The sequence below is a fragment of the Myxocyprinus asiaticus genome, chromosome 35 (genome assembly GCF_019703515.2).
Source record: "Myxocyprinus asiaticus isolate MX2 ecotype Aquarium Trade chromosome 35, UBuf_Myxa_2, whole genome shotgun sequence".
Taxonomy (NCBI): domain Eukaryota; kingdom Metazoa; phylum Chordata; class Actinopteri; order Cypriniformes; family Catostomidae; genus Myxocyprinus; species Myxocyprinus asiaticus.
The window spans coordinates 10,766,614-10,788,952 of record NC_059378.1 but is presented as its reverse complement, the minus strand read 5'-3'; the positions used below and the strand labels follow the sequence as shown (position 1 = coordinate 10,788,952).

General features: G+C 37.0%; 1 protein-coding gene across 3 annotated transcripts in view; it reads left to right on the top strand.

Annotated features, from left to right (window-relative positions):
- The window catches only part of LOC127426134 (liprin-alpha-4-like), a 164,317-nt gene that overhangs the window by 12,159 nt on the left and 129,819 nt on the right, over positions 1-22,339 (top strand). The gene's annotated exons all lie outside the window — the stretch shown is intronic.

The following is a 22,339-nucleotide window of genomic DNA, read 5'->3' as shown; positions in this document are numbered from 1 at the left end:
GTTCTTGTGCCTGGATGTCCTGGCACTCAGTGCTCTGTAGCGCCAGCCAGAGGGCAACATTTCAGAGAGGGAGTGGGCAGGGTTTGTGGGGCCCAGAGTGATTCTACCTGCACGATTCCTCACTCTGGAGATGTACAGGTCTTGGAGGGTGGGCAGGGGGCACCAATAATCCTCTCAGCAGTCCTGAATGTCTGTTTGTTATTTAACTATATGTGCATTCGTGTAATTTCCTACAGTTCAAATAATAAAGAAGCAGGTCATCTAAATAAGCACAACTTTGAAACCGGCATTTTGCAAAAGTGAAGCAAACTGAGCTAGATAATGATACTCTATTTGGCACTGTTTCAACTGCAATCCAATTATGATATTGTGATGCATTGCAATGTATTGAAGACTAGCCCTACAAGTACATGGTCCAGTTGTAAAGATCATCATGGCTGTCATTAATCCAAGCCGTTACACTGTAAAAAGAAAAAAAAAAAAAAACATCAGTGAAATTTACGGTAAAATACTGGTAGCTGTGATTGCCAGAAATGTACCTTAAACAATACAGTGACCATGTTTCAGGCTTTATTATATAAACTTGATATACTGTACTAACCTTCTGGAACTTAAAAAGTCTGCTTTTCACTTTAAAATGTATTGTTTATCACCGTAGTAACTACAAAAGGCCACATACAGTAATGACTTAAAGTTTATCAAGAGTGACCCTTCCAGAAGCAATAATTAATAGACATTTATAGACAGTACACAGTGTTACACCGTGTCCTAACCAGATGCGACGCAACGCTGCTACACGCGATAAAAGGTATCTTTTCCATGTTAAACAGAGTTTTTGTCCTAACCATCCATGACACATGACGAGCGACAGCGACAGGGCATTCTATTTTTTAAATGGTTTCTATTTCTGCAAAGTCGTGCCGGGCAGGACAGTCAACAAAAAGGTCTAAAATTATTCTTATAACAGTATATTACAGCCGTCAGGTCTGCGAAATAACAACAGGAGGAACGCGTGAACATTAACCATGGTAACAGACTGAATTTGGAAACGATTTACAATGTAACTTTGCTCTGTGTGTGTATGTTGTGTATTTATCCCCTCGTGGTTTACCCTAGAAAGTGTATCCAAATAAGCAGCTTAAGTGAGAAAATAAGTTGCGATCAATAAACACACTGTTCCGTCTGTGATTGCTCTGAGTTCTACATTTTATTGTCAATTATCCTCATTTTATTGTATGAATATCATGGTGTTGTGTCGCGTCTGGTGTGGACAGGCAGATAGCTTGTCACTGAAATCTTATCACATCGTGTCTGGGAAGGACAAGGTGTTACTCACACAAACATAAAACACAATCAGGTTAACACATGTTACACTACAATTATGCAATAAACTCCTTAAGGATCACTTAGGATCACTTATAGTTTGTAAGGTCCAGGACTGTACAATGAATAACCAGTCATATGAAAATCAAGAAAAGAGTGACATGGGTGGTCTTTGTTTGTGATTTTCATTCCAATGTTTGTCTTCTACAAGAGAGGAAATGACCCTCAAGGAATTATATTTCGAATTGGCCTGTAATCTTTGGGATGCTTTCCTCCAGGCGAGATATAGCTAAGCGTAATGCTGCTCAGACGCTGTAGCAGGGGATTAGGAACAGCTCTGGTGACTTGACAAATAGTGAAAGAGTGTAGCAAAGTGAGAGGAAGAGAGTTACAGAGAGAGCAAGAGAGTTTTGAGTATCTTAAGGGATTAGTCTGAGGGCAGTTACTGTTTGCTTAAAAAAAAAATCTGTGAAATTTGGAGACAAGGTGAGAATTACAGAGTTAGGAATAAGTGCAGTTTGACAGCTTTTTCTAGGTCACACTAAAATGTCGACTTGTGTCATATGCTAAAAATGAACTTTATGTATATTTTAAGGACACTTGCACTGCACAACCGACCTAAGAACATGTAGAGTGCAGCCTCACATGACTTGTTCTATTTTTATTTTTCGAGATGCTATGACATGTTTTTGCAATTCTTCTTATGCTCGCGTGTGTATAGTTAGAAATAAAATGGGTAGAATGGTTGCGAATTCTGATATCTTGTCAAAAAAGTTATAAAAAATCTGGGATGCTTGTGGAAAATCTAATATTTTGTGGTTTAAAGCAAGTGGGAGGATAACAAGACATGTTTCTAGAGGAGTATAGGCTATATTTTAGAAAGTGTTGAATTTGAATAACACTTCAGCAAATAAGTCAATTCATTTAGGAAGAACTGGCTCAGCTTGGAATAGTACAGTCTGAAACTGTTATAGTGTAGAGACAGGAGGTGTTTTGTTCACTGTAATGGTGGATTTTAAACATAGCATGAATATTGCCCTTGGCCAGAAGACAAAGGAAGTGTTAAAAATGACTTTTGAGCCATTTATAATTGTTTAAACCAGAAAAAGAACACATTATTGACATTTTAGGTGCCACGTTTTGTTTTTCGCTTTTATCCTCCTGGATAGAAGGCGGCATAGTTTTTTGTGATCAGATGTTTTTAGAAGAAAATGTCATATATATGTACACATTTTCCTGCAATGTGCATTGCATTTCTGTTTTCTAAAGGGATAGTTCACCCAAAAATGAAAACTCTTCTTCCTGCCCAGTAGGTGGCGATATGCACAAAAAATGTGAATCACCAAAAGCAAAAGAAGAAAGTGAAAGTGATTTATATTAAAAAAGGACTTAAATATTGATTGGTTTCTCACCCACACTTATTATTTTGCTTATGGAGATAAGCAAAATAATAAGATATGAGATATGGATTACTTTTATGTTGCCTTTATATCCTTTTTGGACCTTCAGAATTCTGGCCATCATTCACTTGCATTTTATGGACCTACAGCGCTGAAACATTTTCCAAAAAGTCTTTGTGTTCAGCAGAAGAAAGAAATTCATACACATCTGGGATGCCATGAGGGTGAGTAAACGATGAAAGAATTGTAATATTTGGGTGAACTATCCCTTTAAGATGCAGTGTCAAGTTAAAAATAGTTTAACTTTTAAAAACTATTCTCAAGGCAGCTGTAGCTCACTGCCACACCCATAGTTGATGTCTTGTGAGGAGTCCCACTGTGCCACCCACGGCCCTGGCCACAGTTCATCCCTTTGTGCATTCACTTAAAAATAAGACTCTTGAACACTAATGAAATATTGCTGTGAGTGCTTTCACACAGCATGTCGTCGTGTCTTACCCTCTGTAAGTTTGCCAAACCATCTGCCACCATAGGCTCTCAGCACGATTAACGCACGGAGATGCCAACATGTCCCTTCTTGCCATCAGATGGGGTGAATATTAGCAACAACATGGAAACTGTCAGACCTGAACAAAGGGCAGGACTGTGAATCATTTAAAAATGTGTCAGGTGATCTCTTGATTTGAATACCATTTTATTTGACTTCTGTGGTGCCCATTACACTATTTTCATTAAGAAGCATTTATGGGTGATTCTTCAATTAGGGGAACTTTTCTGTCCCCTGGGATGATTTTAAAGAGATTTTTTTATTTTTATTTATTTTGTAATCACTGTAGTTGTAAATTATAATCGTCTTAAACATATTAAAGAGACATATTTAACATGTCTCTTTAATTTTTCTAAGTTTAAGTGTTGAATTGTTAAAATGGTCCAACTTTCTCTATTTTAAGACTGCTCCTTTAAAATAAATTTATAAAAAGTGTTAAAATCAGGGAAATGTTCCTTGTTCTGTCATTACACCCTCACCAAGAATAGCAGAGTGAGAATTTGAAGATCAGAAATGTAACTTTAAAATTATGGTCTAAGAGTAGATGTTAAATGAATTCCAATTCAGAAAGAGTTTTTTCTTTTATGATTATAAATGTAACCCTTTAAGCACGAAATAAGTATCGTTTGAAAGCCTAGAAGCTCTACTTTCAAATGCATGTAGGCATTATGACCAAAACTGAACAAGTGCTTGAAATTTGCAGACAAATCAGAAGTGTTCCGTTTTGATAAATTAAAAAAAGAAATTGCACTGTACATATTATTGCAATCAGTAAAAACATCAAACTGATCAAATAGTCATAGCAATGTGTCATATGTTGTTGGAAAGCAACCAGCTTATTTCTTTTACTCACAGACAAAAATATAGTGAGTAATAGCTAAGTATATGTGTTAAGTATGTGTGAAAATTATGTTGGTGTTGCTTATATGCTTCGTTTTCTCTTGTAAATTCATGAAAAATAAACAAACATAAAATCACATACCATTGCTTAGAAGAGGTGATTATCTTTCAAACGAGCCCACACACAAGGTAATCGGATGCATAGATCATTAGATAATCCACACGAAGCACAATGTTACATATGGCCACCAGGAGATGGCGCTAAGTAAATGACACAGACTCAATGCAGACTCATTGATTCAAAAGGCACAAAAAAAAAAAACAAAAAAACTCATTACTAATGCTGTGTCAGCAGTGAACAAGGAGAGAGAGAGAGAGAGAGAGAGATGTTAGTGAACCCAAATGCAGTATTTAATGAAGACAGATATAAAAATAGAAATAATACGAGGCTTGATGACCAAAGGAACTGCTTAGTGCAAAAATGGATGAGACTAGACAATGAACGAGGAAACACGAGGGAATATATACAGGCATGGGAATTAACAACACGAGGAACAGCTGTGAACGGTGATGGAAAACAGGTGAAACTAGTGATGATGATGCTTGTTGGGAATTGTAGTGTGGGGAACAACTACAACATGAAGGTCCATGAAGGGATTAAACTAAAAGTCGGTGAACATGAAGGAAAGGTGAGATGAAGGGATGCGACACTATGCATACCTTTACTGTTTGTTGTGTTTGCATGTGTAATTAGTTCTTTTGTACATTTATTATGTTTTATTTGTTTTTAGAGGCTTTTGGACACATGGAGATGTTTTTGGACACGATGATCAATTATATTTGTAACGCTATAACTTTTGATTGCTTTGTCATATCAAAACAAAACATTTCTTAGATACAGTTGACATGATTGGGAATGAAACAAAAGCAGTTTTTTTGAGCCACCTTATTTTCACCCAGAGATATATAATGTCAAATAAGAAACAAAAGGAAATAATAGTAAATTTTTGCTCAATGATTTTGTGATTTTTTTTTCAGCAGTTTGTTAGGCTGAGAGTCTCAGAATGCATTGTAATCTATATTCTTAAAAAACATATAAAAGTTTTCTTTACAATGATACCAAACACTTGACCCTCCTTGTTTTTTTTCTCTCTCAAGTATAAGCATTTAATTTTGGGTATGCCATTGAAACAGGAAATCTTTAAAAACACCTGCAGAGCTTAAAGGGTTAAAGTTAATTGACTGCTACGTAGCTAAGTCCAAGGTTTATCCAACTTTTTCTCCAAAAAGTGAGAAATGTCATTACCATCCCATAAAAATTCTACACAATAATACATTATACAATATTTTCATTTTTTTTTTTTTTTTTTTTTTTTTTTTTTACATAGATTAAACGTAGTCTGTTTCATTTGTGAAGATTTTGAGTAGTCTTAACTGCCCCTACTTGAACAGTTAACATTGTTCATAAAGTCTTTATATGATTTTGTAAAGGTAAAGGAGATTTTCCTTAATCAGAGAAGAGTGGAGACATCATCAACCCAATTTTTTATCAAATTTATATCATTTTCATTATATATTGTGTGTTAATCAGCATTATGCCACAAATCCTGTCGATTCATACTGTATGAAGAATAAAGCATTATTTTCTAAAGTCTCGTGAGTGCACATCATCTTAAACATACAGTATTTTTCCAGAAATACTTTCTTATATATTTCTTGGATATATATTATACTTTCTTATGAATATTTATTTCTTTTTAAAAAGCAATTAGCACAAAAAAATAAATAATAATAACAAAAAAATAATTGTAATAAAATGCTGTGTGCACTTTTAACTGTTGAGACATGTGCTAACACCTTTTGTGTTCCCAGTCAAAAATGACCGGCCCACTAAGATTGTTAATAAATCTCTCATATTGCATATATTATTCCGAGATATTGCATTAGAGCTTTTTGTCAACTTCTTCTTTTTTAGTAATTATGACAGGTTTTGTATTTCTTTTTTGAAAATATTTTAAAATAATATATTTTTTATTGATAGAAGGATTCATTGAACAGGGCTAGTGGGGGGCCCTCACGTCAGAAAAAAATTATAATTCTGTTATAAATTAATAACCGCTTGCTTGATCTAAACACAATACAGGTAGGTGTCATTTTAAAGCTCAGAATCTGGACTTTACAATGCATTTAGCTGATCCTACCAGTTCTTAAATAATGCTTTTTTAATTTACTGAAAATTAGAACTGCTTTGTTCTCATAATTTGCAAATTTGTTATCACAACTTGATATTTAAAATTGGCAAAAACATATAAAAAGCCATGTTTTATATATCATTGGAACGGTCTCAATTAGTAAAATGCAATGAGCAAATTTGTTTCACTGAGAGGCCAAACTGCTGTGAGTATTAGTGTATGAAATTCCCACTGATATATAAATAAATATAATAAACAGAATTGTCTTTGTCACATTTTTCCTTATTACCTCCTGAAACATACATATGACATAGACAATGGCATATCGTTACTTACAGCAGACTATCCTGATTCAAACAAGCCCAAACACAGCATAATATAATATGTAGATCTGAAATATTCCTAAAAAGATTTACATGGAAAGACGATGCACAAAAGGGCTCTTAACACATGTTGGTGTGTGTGTGTGTGTGTGTGTGTGTGTGTGTGTGTGCGCGCATGTGCTTGAGGACTTTGTGTGTGCAAACACATCACAAATGTGCTTATCTAAAGGATTAGAATGCTCCTGAACACTTAATGTTTCTGTATGTAGTCTAATCCATTCATTTCCAATAGCCGGTCACTTTAGACCGGGAACACCACAGGTGTAACAAAGTGAAATAAAACAAATACAATTTTATGAAAATGATCTAAAAAAAACTGTTCAGATGCCCTGTGTGAACAAACTCATGGAATTGTATTACAACTGGATGAAATAAACCACAATTTTCAGAAAGTCAATTTGGGTGGTCAATTTTGATCATAACGCAATTAACAATCCTTGTTGTCTCTGGTCTGCAACATCATTCAAGTACTTATCACACTTCTTACTGCTTCATGACAAATTAGAGAATAGTAGTAGCTTACTAATACAATAGTGTACATGTGTTGTGTTCTGTAATCAAAACACCCAGTTCAAAAGAACAATCTGTCATTGTTTGTTTGCTGTCGTATATGGGCATATAGCGAAAACATTTCAGTGTTTGACAGGCTTGTGATTAATAGCTCAATGTAGTCATTGTGGCAGTCAATTTGGAGTCCAGTAATATCATCAGCCCTGTTATTTCTCTCTCACACCCACCCTCATGGCTAAGCCAAACATGGATGTGATAGCCTCATTTCCTTGAAGAGCCAATGAAAGCACTGCCATTTGTCACTGGACTGAGAGAAGGTGACAAGGAAGATTTCATGCACAAGATGAACCAATTGAAGTCACTTCAGATCCTTTTAGGAGGTCAAGCATGACTCATCGTGGTGTCTATTTTAGAACTCAAACCAATTCAGTGGTGAGTGGGTCAAGGACGATAACACTTAGGCAGACACATAACTTTCAGTTTCCTAACTAGATTGTGGCTGTGTTGTTTTCTCCAGTCCTGCTCTTGGAAAGGCCTTTGTTTGTGTGCCTTTGCGAATTGGAATTATCTCCCACAAGCCTGTCCATTTACATAGTGGGTTTACTGTGGCATGGTGTGAAGGACACAGCTATTAGAGGCAGCAACAGCTGAATATTCAGTAAGAAGCTGTCTTATTTCCTGCAAAACTTTCACATGAAATACACTCACTGAACACTTTATTAGGAACACTATGGTCCTAACAAATTTCCCGACATGGTCTTCTGCTGTTGTAGTCCATCTGCTTCAAGGTCTGACGTGTTTTGCATTCTGAGATGCCATACTGCTCACTACAATTGTACAGAGTGATTATCTGAGTTACCGTAGCCTTTCTGTTAGCTCGAACCAATCTGGCCATTTTCCGATGACCTCTCTCATCAACAAGCCGTTTGCGTCCACAGAACTGCTGCTCACTTGATGTTTTTTGTTTTTTTGGCACCATTCTGAGTAAACTCTAGAGACTGTTGTGCGTGAAGATCCCAGGAGATCATCAGTAACAGAAATACTCAAACCAGCCTGTGTGGCACGAAATCACTGAGATAAATTTTTTTCCCCATTCGGATGGTTGATGTGAACATTGATTTAATGCTTTGCACTGCTGCCACTCAATTGGCTGGATAGATAATCGCATGAATAAGTAGGAGTACAGGTGTTCCTAATAAAGTGCTCAGTGAGTGTATAATCCAATTTAATTACATTCAGAGGAGCCCTTTTTCAGGTGTACACATTGTTTACCATTGCATGCACAAGCAAAACATGTTCACTTAGCAATGGTATTCAAGTGTTTAAAAGCATTTCTAAATCCTCAACAATTATGCATAGGTCTCGGATGTCCATGAAAACAGAAAAGATTTTAAAATCTGTCATAATTTACTCATTACCCTCATGCTATTCCAAAAGTAAAGTTAGCTTCAGTCACCATTCACTTTATTGCATTTTTTTTTTCCATTTAAAGAGAATGAGGCTAACGTTAAATCAAATAAAATCAAATTTATTAATAAAGCACTTTAAAACAAGAGTATACCAAAGTGCTGTACAGTTAAAAGAATAAGATTATTCAATAGACTCCATATACATAAAACACACATTAAAAACTCAATTTGGTCTGTTACATATTTCCATTATAATGTAGCAAAAGCTGCAGAAAACAAGCGTGTCTTTAGACGAGTTTTAAACACACTGACAGAGGTAGATGATTTAACGGACAATGGTAACCCATTCCACAGCCTCGGGGCAGCAAAAGAGAAAGCCCGATCCCTTTGCACTTTAAACATGACCGGGGGATATCAAGAAGCAGTTGGTTATGTGATCTAAGAGACCTCTGAGTACAGTGAATATTAATAAGTTCCAAAATGTAATCGGGTGCCAGCCCATTTAGAGCTTTAAAAACATACATCAACACCTTATATTCTATTCTATGCTTAATAAGTAGCCAGTGAAGAGAAGCTAGGATTGGGGTTATATGGTCCCTCTTCCTTGTATTGGTTAACAACCTTGCCGCAGCATTTTGAACTAGCTGAAGGCGAAACAGAGTATACTGACTTATTCCTAAATACAAAGCATTACAGTAGTCGAGCCATGATGATATAAAAGCATGGATCACTTTCTCTAGGTCATTAAATGTAAGTACAGATTTTAGTTTAACAATAGTTCTAAGTTGAAAGAAACTATTCTTCACAACCGTGTTAATATGCCTGTCAAATGTAAGATCTGAGACAAAAATGACTCCCAGATTTTTTACATGATTTTTAAAATTTGAAGACAGAGGTCCTAGATGGTCTTTTAGAGTCTTAACACTACTACTGAGGCTAACATTCTGCCTAACATCTCCTTTTGTGTTCCACAGTAGACAGAAAGTCAGGTGTGGAAGGTTTGGAACAACATGAGGGTGAGTAAATAATGATAACATTTTCATTTTTGGGCAGACTTTCCCTTTTAGACATTCATGTTGCCAAGAAGGTGCCAAGTTGGACTCAAAAATCAACGGAGATGAAAATATCTCAAGGAGGTTCTAGTAAACTTTGCCTTTTTCATGCTAAATGGGTCATCCACTGAGCCAAGTGATTCATTTTTAGAATGCCCGAAAGGTACAGTAGCAAATGAAGCGAATATGAGAAGTCATGAGACAAGCACCATTAGAGGAACTGCTCAGATTATTCTGCATGGCACTTGTGTGGGCCATTACATGGTAACATGGGAAACATTTGGAGGCATGGAATGTGGCCTAAGATGCTTGATGATAATTATTGAATAATTTAATTCTATAAAGTCAGGCTAAAGAAATTAACTTAGACAGACTTTTAATGAGGTCCTAAGTAGGTTAATGATTCCCGTTGGGAGAGCAGTTTTACACAGCTTCCTCCTATGTACACTTTTTATCGTCTTATAATCAAAGAGGAAGATGCAACTTTGTTAAATATTCGGGCTCAAAACAAGTTTGTGCTACTACACCATGCAGTGTCCTCCTGGAACGCCCAGTGTCATTTTTGCTCTTACTGGCAAGAAAGTGCTTTACTTGCAGCCAAAGCCAGTGACATGCTGCTGACCCACCAAAGCTTTAACCTCCAACTGTCCTCAGGAAAACAAACACATGGCGATTTAATGCTTATTTTTTCAAAGTAATAGTCGCTATCACACATGTCTCACAAACACAATGATGGATGCTTTTTTCATGCCTAAGCAGTCCACTGGTTAAGTGGGTGGTACTACCAAAGACCCCGTTTCCACCTGGTATTAAGATGTGTTTTGGGTAATCCTATTACTTGTGGTTAGACCGGGGTCTAAAATGTTTTGTAATTGGATTACAAAACCACATACCAATACCAATATGGTCAAAAACTCTTGTGACCACATTGCATTTAAGGTGTAAACGCTAATCCGTCCTGTATTCGTCCCGGCAGCAGTGAAGCACCACCCCTCACCTGTCAATCAACCGCTGCTCTAAAATAAGAGTTTGAACTTTGCCGGTTACGAGCGGCTTTAAAAGGAAATAAACATCTGATCGGAAAATTTTAAAAAGCGGATACATACACAATCACGAGAGCTTCACAGGTCTTCTTTAGTGTGTCTGATCTCAACACAGATGACAAGCATGAACACCTGAAGCTCCTTTAATATAGGTAATCTACTAAAATAATGGATAATTCCGCTTGACATGTTGCGTTTGTGCTTTGATTAAATTTCAACCGCATCTGGGAGAAGCAGCGCACAATTTGTTTCGCACATCCATTGTCTTTTCTGACTTTGTTGCGCTTTATTATCATGCAGTAACACAGTAACATAGTGAATGATGTATATTGTCATGAAACAGAGATCCTCCCCACCAAATCCAAACACAAGTAGGAGACACATTTAAGTGACCAGGTTTAAACAGCGATGTGTCTCACTTGACAACATGTGATTGGATCACCTGAAACGCATCTTAATACCAGGTGGAAATGATGTTAAAGTCCTTTAAAGCAAGTCAGTTCACTCAGCAATGCCCCTGGGGTGCTATATCCTATGGAAGCAATATATATGAAGAGAAAGGCTAAAATCACAAAAAACTGTTTGTCAGCATTACATTTGCTTTTAATTACCGTTGCTTCTATTGCTCAGATCACACATAAAAGTAAACAGACGATCAGATGATGTCTTTATCAATAAGGTGATTGGCTATTTTAATTGATAGGTGGAATTTCCATTCCTAATGCTGCCATATTGAGTGTTGCGATTGCTCCCTTTATTTTATTTTTTAGTGATCCATCTCCCCTTTGTTGCATTTTCACTAGTCGTGTCAGGGCTCCAATGCACCGCTCTGTGCAAGCTTCATGCACCGCATTGACCTCCACATGAAAAGCATTGCAGATAGCTTCACGGAATGGCAATTTTAGGAATTCGCATGTCAAAAAAGCAGGATATGTGCACAGTAAACATTGAAAACATGAATTTGATCTTAGAAAAGAAAAAAGTCCTGGCAATTGCTTTGATACATTAATTGCAGAATGTAATAAAGAGGTCCTATGGACCTTGTGGCGAATTTAAATTAGTAAAGGAACTTAAGTCTTGGGATGCTCGGAAACAAAAAGGTCATTATAAATGTATAAAAGAATTTGAGACATTCAATATCTCCAAGTTTGGCAGTTTTTATATATTTATTGTTGCTTTGTACTCTAAAAGTGTGAAAAATCATAGTTTTGGTGCACTGTTGACCTGTCTTTGCAAAGACAGACAGACATACTGTACATCAGTTTGTGCAAATTGTCTGGTAATCATTGGATGCTTCTTCCAAAGGTCAGTGGTAACCACGTTACAACACTTAACTTCCCTCCATACTAGAATTCATTGGGCAACACTGACATGAGTCAGGCGAAAGTCTTTTTTAAAGCATGTCAGTCTCAGTGGCCTTGGTAATGCCCGTGGGCAGCTATTTCCAGTCATGCTAGTGCAGTTCCTTCAGGCTACTTGATTGAGAAAAGGCAGTAATCTCCAAAATCAAGTTTTCCAAGCTTTTGTTTTATACATGTCAAATTGCCAAATAAATGTGACATAAATATTAAGTTATTAAAAGAAATTGAATATCTGTTCTCCATTACATTTATAAAAAGGCTGATACGCCACATTGTTTCTTGAGTGTTAAAGGAATATTCTGGATTCAGTACAACTTAAGCTCAATGACAGCATTTGTGGTGTAATGTTGATTACCACAAAAGTAAATTTTGACCTTGCTTTTCTTTAAAATAAAAAAAAAGCAAAAATAAAGGTTACAGTGAGGTACTTTCAATGCAAGAGAATGGGGACAATTTTATATGGTCGTTATATCGAAAAAAAGAAGAAATCAACTTAGCTAATGAGACTGTTAACCTACTCCACTGCAGCCCATGAAATAAGCCATGTGATTCATTTAATTAGGGCTGTAATTGGGGTGTCCAGTGCCCTTTGCTGTGCTAGCTAGAATCCCTGGATGTGCACAACACAGGGCTTGTTAAGGGAGACGGTCTCAATGAACGTTGAGTCAGGCCAAGTCATGTGTACTGGGAATTAAATTTGCAGCAATAAAACTGTTATTTTCATGAGGGGACAGTCATCCTGACTAAATAATTGACATTAGCGCACAAGGAATACAAAGCCACTCAGAGATTGGCCTGTTCAAGCACAAGCACATACTGTTTTTTTAGATTAGTCATTCATTATGCTGAGAGAAGACTGGAGTGATGTGGAAGAATATGAGCCATATGCTTAGGAGGAGTATGGCTCTCTGCCATATTTAAGTGCAACTGTTATGAGAAATTATTTTGGTCCTTCTCCTTCAGTATGCTATTTTGGACCACCAGGCAGGACCAAAAGATCAATACAAATTAATTCACTGTCCAGCTTTGATGGGTCAATATAGAACTCAGCACTTGGCTCAAGTCCTTGGAGTAAAAGAGTGAGAAAAATACAGCCTGGAAGGAGATTCAATGGTGGAAAGTGACAGAGCGACGTGTTTTTAAAATGCTAATAAATCACTATACTAACGATGCATCGATCAAATCACCAACGATACAATGTCATCGATTCAATGTGTAAACATCGATGCATATTTTTTTTTTTTAAGATGCACCTTTATTTTGAAATTCTCTTAACAGCCATGTCATTACGCATTTCCATCAGGCGACGTAGCAACCTTATAATATTCATCTTGCTTTATAAGCACTAAATATTCTTCTAATGTGGCCACACGGATGTGAGCGGAGTCTAATTGAATCGAAATTGTATTGCTGCAGATTTTGAGTTCTCGTCAAACATCAGATCGCTGGCTAAGAGAATTGATATGAGATTGTATCGTGATGAAACGTGCGATATACACCCCTAGCTGATAGTGTAAATACTGCTGATATTTTAGCAGATACTTGCTTTACTTGCCAAGTTAGCTTGTCATGTTGCTCTGTGAAGATTATTTCAAGATGTATGAATCATGTTACGTGGTTTTGGGGTTCGTTTTAATCATGATCATCTGTCGTATGTAACGATATACCATTTTCTTTTTTTTTTAAATTATTATTATTATTATTATTTGGGGGATTTTTCCCCTTTTTCACCCAATTTGGAATGCCCAAATCCCAATGCACTTTTAAGTCCTCGTGGTGGCGTAGTGATTTGCTTCAATCCGGGTGGCGGAGGACGAATCCCAGCTGCATCGGCGTCTGAGACCGTCAACCTGCGCATCTTATCACGTGGCTTGTTGAGCGCGTTGCCACGGAGACATAGCGCATGTGGAGGCTTCACGCCACCCACCACGGCATCCACGCTCAACTCACAACGCGCCCAACCGAGAATGAAACACATTATAGTGACCACGAGGAGGTTACCCCATGTGACTCTACTCTACCCTCCCTAGCAACCGGGCCAATTTGGTTGCTTAGGAGACCTGGCTGGAGTCACTCAGCATGCCCTGGGATTTGAACTAGCGAACTCCAGGGGTGGTAGCCAGTGTCTTTTACCACTGAGCTACCCAGGCCCCCCACGATATCCCATTTTCAATTTTCTGTGTCATGAAGTACTTAATAAACAACATTTTCTTTGTTTTAAGTTAGGAGTTTTTAATTAATAAGAAAACAGCTGCAGTTTAAAGGGTTCAAATGCAAAATGTTAAATTATCGGTTAGCAGTATCGGCCACAATATGCTGTGAGTTATCGGTATCGGCCTAGAAAGTTCATATTGGTGCATCCCTAAATTCTATACATTATATAGATATATAAATTAATATTATATTTTAAATAAAATATTTTATAATATTCGATTACATAAATGAATAATCTTTAATAGTAGAAATTCCTAATCAGTTGTTTACTTGACCCAAAATTCTGAACAATACAGGTGTATGCCAGTGGTCTTCAGATTTTTGGTTCAGATTTTGTTTTGTATTTCTCAACCTCCCCACATTTTAACTATTTTTAGAAATGTTTTTCTTTTAAAAGAGGCACAAACATGACCTCTTCTACTCATGGTTACACATCCCTGTAATCTCTGTGTGAAAGAATGCTTTAAAGTCGCACTGAAGTGCCTTGGTGAGCGCTGTTTGATTTGCTGTTTTGACGTATTTCCTACTGAAACAGGAATTGGGGAAGTACATGTAGAACTACTCATCCCATTTTTAAAAATAACCAATAGGCTTTGGTTTACAGCCACACACAAACACACATACCCTTTCCACCATGCTTCTCATGTCAAAGTAGCTTACAGGGAAAACTTGGGAAGCAATCTCAAAAACGGCCCAGCTTTTCAAAAGTTTTGAGAACCAAATGATCTAACATTATTACATAACCAGCCCACAAATGCACAAGTTATTGTTTTTGATTAAAGATTAAGAGGGCAAACCATAAAAAAATGAATAATAATAACATGCACGGATAAATTGTTTATAATAAAAGCAGCAACATCATTCAGAAAATAAGAATTGTCAATTTTGTATTCATGGCTGAATTCATGACTTTAAACGTACTCTGATATCTATTTGATAGATATCTCACATGTGGACTATGTAGGCTATGTAGACCATCTCCTCTTCTGGACCTGTCTGTCTTCAGTGCTTAAGAGTGATGTGGTTCAGGGTAAGATGTTGCAGAAGCAGGTTCTCAGGGCTGAGCGGTTATGAATATGACTCTGCCGAGCCTGAGATCTGACTAACATGAGAGAAGCAACAACTGCCTCTAGCTTTGTTACACAAAGGTCACAAAGAAAGCCTCCCTCCCTATCAGTAGTACCTGCACATGCACACACAACAGCATTTTCTCTCTTCTTTTCTCTGTCTTGTATTTCTTTAGCTTTTCTACATGCAGAGGGGGCATCATTAATATAAAGGCTCAGGTATACCTTGTTTTTTTTTTTTTTTTGCATGCCAGTTCGTGTCGCACACAGCAGAGCGCTCAGCCTTTCAAAGTAACCCCTTTTGACTGTGAGTGTATGTGAACGTGTTCGATGTATGCACACTATGACTGTTTTGTTATACTCTTTTAGTACATTCAACGGCAGGCCCCTAAGTATACTTTGGCCTTAAGATGTGACCAAAGGTCAAAAGAAACACTTATTAACTACCGACAGAATTAGTTATTTTTATTAGTGCTGTATAAGACAGTAGGGTCCAGTTGTACAGTTTTTGTTTAGAATGAAAGGGAACCTGGGATCTAATCCCAACCTAACATAATTTTTAGCTGGGGTTTTGTGTGCTTATTTGTTTATTTTTTACATAAACCAAGAAAAATTGCAACTGAACTTGATAGAAAGTTATCACCATGCATTTTGTTGTGTGGAAAAGAGCAGCTTTTACATTTTGTTCCACAGGAAAATATATATGAATAAATATGGAGGGGCATGAGGGTGGGTATATGATACATTTTCAGTTTAAAGCAAATTGTGTGCAACTTTAAGAGGGAAATGTGTAATTTTTGCTCCACCAAATGAAATTGCAAACATAATTACTGTTTTCAAACAGGTTTCCCTAACATTTCCACGTTAAACAAATAGTCCCACCCCAAACTCACGCCACTGGTTGAGCAAATGTTGCCATGTCGGGTTGGTCGGAATGCTAAAAAAAAACAGAGCAATGTTTTGATAGTGCCACAGTGTTTCACTTTTCGGGGAAATCAACCTACAAATGGTTTACCTCTGCAAATTAAACTGGGATAGGAGAAAGTATTTTATCATCGAAACAATGACATCACCTTTGATTTTCAAAATGCTAATAATTTTTTTTTTTAAAGCTGCATTTACAATCCATTTAGCTCAAAAATATGAAGGGGCACATTGAACGCTTCTGTGTGCAACCACATCTTTATTCTGTGGCTTTCACTCTCAATCTCTCTCTCTGTGAATTGATGTTTTTCTTTTTGTGTGTATACAGGCATCCTGGTGTCCTTTATCTTCAGGCCAGACAATGGCATCAGGTCACTCTTACTTTCTTGCTATGTCTCTCTCTCCTTTTCTCTCTCTGTCTGTCTCTCTCTCTCTCTCTCTCTCTCTCTCTCTCTCTCTCTCTCTCTCTCTCTCTCTCTCTCTCTCTCTCTCTCTGTTTCTGTGTCTCACATACACACAGGGCTATGCACTGTAATTGTTTCAGATTGGATGAGGTCACTGGCATGTAAACTAAAGACACTGGCAAGGCGCAGCGATGCATTGAAGTGTGCTTCTGATCAGCAACATTCTTTTCCGCTCAGATTGCCCTTCTTAATTGCCATTCAGAGGACCCACGCCAGCTTGTGTGTGTGTGTTTGGTACTACTACCACTACAGTTGAGACAGAAATAGATCTCTTCTAATCTAAGCAGAAATGTGTATTTGTACATGTCTGGGTATGTATTTGCCCCCTTAAAGATTATAGATTGTAGACTAAATGTACATATTTAATAAAACAAGACTACATATAGATAATTCTAGTGTGGCCTGTATATAGATGGCACATTGACTGCCTGGCATGAGCACCTTTGCTCTTAAAAATAGTTTCCATGGTAGCCATTTTAAGATTAATACAACTCCAGGCATCTTTTTATAAAACATCTGGTGACTATGCTAAGAGACACTGTAAGCAAAGGCATAAGTGTGGCTAGGTGAGTTTTTGCAGACCATGGCATGTTTGAGATCACTTAAATTAATGCTCAGTGCTGATGATTATGCATTAGGCATACTGACCCTTGAAATACACAATATTGACCTAGAGTTGTGGGAATGGCTTATAATTGATGCTTATGTTAAATAATGTTAATTAGATTCTTAAAGCTGATGTGTGCAATTTATTCAATGTTAAAATATTTTTCTATCGCAGTCTATTGTCACAGCTATACGTATGTCTGGGAAGTGGTTTAGGAAACCTGTTTGGAAATATTCATTGCTACTAAAACACACAGCTGATATCCTCTGCTGAATTACCCATGCCATTAAGGAATTCAGTTGTCATGCCTACGAACTTTGGTATTAAAATAATCAAAATATAGTAATATGGTCATATAAAATATAAGGCTTTCGGTTTAACACGTTATTAAGGGCCGAAACTTACTCCGGAGTTGCGCTTATTTAGATGATAATTATTTGAACTGTAGGAAATGACACTAAAGGCCGAAACATACTCAATGCAAGTACGTGAACGCAGACGCATCTTTCAACGCAAGCTTGATTTCACGTGTGGTTGCATTCTGAAATGTGTTAGACCGCAATTAATAACTTGAAGCAACTACCCGTTGCATTCTCAACGTTGCCGCAAGGGGTGCTATAGTAAGAGGTTAGTGTGAACTGTCCACTTCTACGGTGAGTTTTTTTCTTTCAACTGAACTACGGAGCAACAGTTTGAAGAGAATATTGCTGAGCAAGTAAGTTAAAGTCAATAAATGTATAACAACATAAATGAATAATAACACATCCAGTTTAATGGCACAGACATTTAAAGGTTACTCTATCGCCTCCTTGAGTACTGACATTTGTTCCTGCCGTGGTAACTCAAGAATCCACGTTAAGCATGTTCAACCAGACCGCGCGTTGGCAATGCGTTGGCCAAGCGCTAGCATCTGTGTTCATTTATTTGCATAGAGCAGTGGTTCTCAATATTTTCTGGTCAAGCCTCCCTTTGAAACAAGAAAAACTTCCTTTAAAAGATTAACCAAAATTTTCTTTCATCTTCATTTGACAAAAAAGGTTTTATTTAAAAATACAATGAAAACTGAATGAAAGTTACACTTGGTTGGCGCTTGGACGCTCAGAAAACCGAATCCTCCATTCATCTGAATTTAACTACCAGAAAATTTTATATCTCATTGGAGACAATTTTACTCTAGCTATTTTTTTTTATAAAAAAATGATAACTGCAAGGATTCATATCTATGAATGGAAATAAGCTTCAGCCGTCTCTATAAAAAATATATTTTTTTAAATCCTCATCCAGTAATAATAATTTACTGTGATTGTCGCATCCTAGCCAGTGCTGAAAAAAGTAATAAGTATCACGTTTCGGTAGCGGTCAGGACCTCTGGACAATAATTTGCACCTGATTAATGATACTGATAAACTTTAATAAAAACGGACCTTTCCGCCATCATTTACTCACCCTCGTCGTTCAAAAACAGTATTCATTTTTTCATCCGTGAAACACAAGATTGAGGGACGAGAGGATCGTGGTTGTGTCTGTCCAAGCTCCGAAAGCACACATAAAAGCGCCATTAATGTCATCCATAACACTCGTGCCTTAAATTTCAATTCCTCTGAAGCCATATGATAGTATTGTGTGAGGAACAGACTGAAATTTAAGTGTTAATTCACCTCGTCACTCATTTGAAACTGGCGTGCAAGCAGATGACCTTATTTACATGAGCGCACCTGACATCAACGGTATGGGCTGTTAAGAGCTGCGCATGCAGGACGCGCTGCGGTGCCAGGGCAAAAGTTTAAACAAGTCAGGAGAAAAGACAGAGGAAAAGAAATTGCGCACATCGGTTCTTATGTGTATTTTCACTATTTTTGTTGAATGTGTGAAAGTGAACGAGATTTGAGGACGGGTCAGTCTTTCGCTCCACCTTACAATACCTCCCAACACTTTGAGAACCACTGGCATAGAGTATGTTTCTGCCCTAAATGTGATTAATTGTGTAAAAAATAACGCACTAAAAAAATAACGCAATTGACTATGCCCCTTGATCATGCATAAATTCCCTTATAAGGAATTTTCCTACCATCGTAGCAATTTAAGCTTGAAGTACCACCTTAATTTTTTGCGTTTCCTAGTCAGCAGGAGGCAGTAAGCACTAATCCAGCTGTACAGGCACATTTACTGTGAGCAATCAGGAAAAAATGAGCCTCACACACTTGCGTTCAAATACAGCTAGACAGGGCACAGACAGAATGCAGGAATCTTGAGACGTGTTTTCAAAGTTTCAAACTATGTTTAACTGGACACAACATCCTAAAAAATGCTGTGTTTATGGCACGAGACGCTAAACATCAATAAGACGTGATGCAGCCAAAGTGACACGCTCTAAAGGCGTCCGTGTGGCGCATGTGTACATAGACCAACAAAAATAGCGCAGAAAGTACGCATCCTGCAGACAAACCGATGAACTCAAATGTAATTGTGTCTAATTCAATTGTTTAATCAACTTTAATTCATCTGCCACAATAACATCATGTTTCTGATTTTTTTTTCATTATTATATTTTTTTAAATATATAATATTTCTAATTTATATATTATAAATATCATTTTAATTAGACATTTTATCTTTAGTTGGGGGATTTCTCAGCAAATATTGATATGCGATTCATTCAATTAATTAATCTGCACATCATGTTATTAAATCGGTTGAAAATTTTTATCAATTGACAGCCGTAATCAAATTAATCCATTCTACTTAAATATCGATTTATCCTGTACCCTTCTCAGTGTTAAGCTCTTAGCCTAAATGAAATCATGTACTCCATGATAAAATTGTCCATGTGCTGAATTAGCACCACACCAGTATAATCACCACAAGCCTTGCTTACTATTTCTGGACCCTTTGGATCTCAGAACCTCCATCTAAATGCTGCAGACTTACTTATCACATTAATTTGGCAACAGGGCAACACTATTTCTGGTTCCTGTCCTGGAAGGGTTAGATTTAACCATGGCTGTTTGCATATGAACTCACTCTCAAAGCACAAGCAAGCTCAACTAGTGCTACTGTCTTTTCCCTTGACCAATTAAATGGTTAAAAGAATAGTTTACCAAAAATGAACCCTCATGTCTTTTGAAACAAGTATGAATTTCTTTCTGCAGTGGAACACCAAAGGAGAAGTTTAGCTGAAAGTTAATTCTGCAAAAAGAAAGGCATACTTGTTTGGAATGACATGAGGGTGAATAAATGATGGCAGAATCTAAATTTTTGGGTGAAATATTCCTTTAAATGCAGTCTATTCCATGCTTGTGTCAAATGGAACCTTCCTTCCTTCCCCGGATCTCTGTGACTAATGTTCTTAACCACACAACAGTAATCTCTATTGTCAGTGTAATGGGCTCTTGTTGTGTATAACTGATAGAGCATCGGTGTGCCAGACAGGGATGGGCTGTAATTAAAAATAAGGGGCATGTGTGGCACCACAGGCCTCTCATTTGGGATTATGCCAGGACTCGATGGCAGGGTCATGTCATTCATGGCATTCTGGGAAATAGTGCAGGAGGTTATGATGACGGCACTACTCTGGCAGGGTCACTTCAGAGGCATTTCTGAGGAGGTTTTTGGCTGAGAATTCAAACGCTGGTTGAGGAAAGAGTCAATAAAATCGGAAGCAGTTGTTGGTTTTCAAATAATGAGGCACATCTAATCTAAAGTGTCCTCTTGCTAAGAAAGCGGTTGTATTGTTTTGGTGGAGAAGTTTAGTACTGCCCTTGTATTAAAAGCTCACAGCATAGAGGGGCTCGTCTATTTAAGTGTACACAGTATGTAAACATGACCAGTATAGCTACGTTATTTTGTTGTTATGCAACAGGTTAAGTTTAAGACAAGTATGAATGCAAACACTTCTAGCTATACAAGCTTGATTTCATACATTGTGTGTTCGGAAATGTGTCAAACCGCAAATTATAAAGCATACTGTGCCGCAAAGGAAGCTAGGTTATTTGTTAAAATTGCATTTGTTATGATTTGATGTAATTCTGTATTATATTAACTTTCTTTTGACCTCAAGGATTGTTACAGCAAGAATGCAGGTAAAAGGAATAGTTCACCCCAAAATGATAAATAAAGTTATTGATCTACTCCTATACAGCACACAAATCAAATATGTCAATAACATCTTACATCATTGGTTTTTGCCTCATGATGTTTGGTCACAAGACGTGCGGGAACCAATGAGGTTTGATGTCATTAACATTAGTCACCATATCTAATTTGTGCCCTGTAAACATGAGTTGATCAATGATTTGATTTGTTTTGAGAGTGAACGACTTCTGAAATTTCTGTTCAATCATACAAAGTGATTGCATGGCTTCAGAAGACTTAGCACATAGTGCACAAGTCATATCATCTACTTTTATTGTGGTTTTATGGTGATTTTATTTATTTATTTATTTATTTATTTTTTTCAGTTTTGGAGCTTTACAGGCCAGAGTCACCATTTTATATATATATATATATATATATATACGTCAAAAAGACATGAATGACTTGGTAATACTTTACATTAAAGTATTACCACAGAAAGTTCACACAAAATGAAAACAAAAATGAAAACCTTCTCAACATTTACTCACCCTCATGCCATCCCAGATGTGTATGGCTTGCTTTCTTCTGCAGAACACAAGCAAAGATTTTAGAAGAATATTTCAGCTCTGTTGCGCATGCTGTCAGCAGAAGCTCGAGCCAAACTCCCACGAAAATATAAACAAACAAGTATAAACTGTGAAAGTGAATGCAAAGTGCACCGGTTTCACTTTAAACGATCATCTAATGGCAAATGTTCCTGGTACATACACACTGTGTTAATGACACGCAGTGGCAAAGAGGAGGACACGCACACTTACTCTATTTCTGTGGAGTGATAAATGAAACGAAATCTCCAAGATTTTGCTTCATGAGAAACAAAGGCTCATGGGTTTAATCAAAGAGCATTAAAATAACGTGTGAAAGTGAAG